We start from the raw sequence: 418 nt of genomic DNA, 5'->3' as shown, positions 1-418 counted from the left end.
ATCTAAAAGCAGCCCCATCCTGAACTGGTCCTGTCCCAAACCAGCCCCATCCAAAATCAGCCCCATCCTGAACTGGTCCCATCCCAAATCAGCCCCATCCCAAAACAACTCCATCCCAAACTGATCTCCTCCCAGATCAGTCTCATCCCAAACTGGTCCCCTCCCAAATCAGTCTTGTCCCAAATCAGCCCCATCCCAAACTGGTCCCATCCCAAATCAGTCTCATCCAAAATCAACCCCATCCCAAACCAGACCTGTCCCAAATCAACTGGTCCCCTCCCAAGTCAACCCCATCCCAAATCAGCCCCATCCCAAATCAGCCTCATCCCAAATCAGCCTCATCCCAAACTTGTCCACTCCCAAGTGATCCCCATCCCAAACTGGTCCCCTCCCAAATCAGCCTCATCCCAAATCAGCC

At 52.9% G+C, this 418-nt stretch overlaps 1 protein-coding gene across 1 annotated transcript in view; it reads left to right on the top strand.

Annotated features, from left to right (window-relative positions):
• The window catches only part of ENDOU (endonuclease, polyU-specific), an 8128-nt gene that overhangs the window by 6778 nt on the left and 932 nt on the right, over nucleotides 1–418 (top strand). The window lies entirely within an intron of this gene.

The sequence above is a fragment of the Merops nubicus genome, unplaced genomic scaffold, assembly GCF_000691845.1.
Source record: "Merops nubicus isolate BGI_N331 unplaced genomic scaffold, ASM69184v1 scaffold43406, whole genome shotgun sequence".
Lineage (NCBI taxonomy): Eukaryota > Metazoa > Chordata > Aves > Coraciiformes > Meropidae > Merops > Merops nubicus.
The sequence above is the reverse complement of the archived record's forward strand: the minus strand, read 5'-3'. Positions and strand labels throughout refer to the sequence as shown.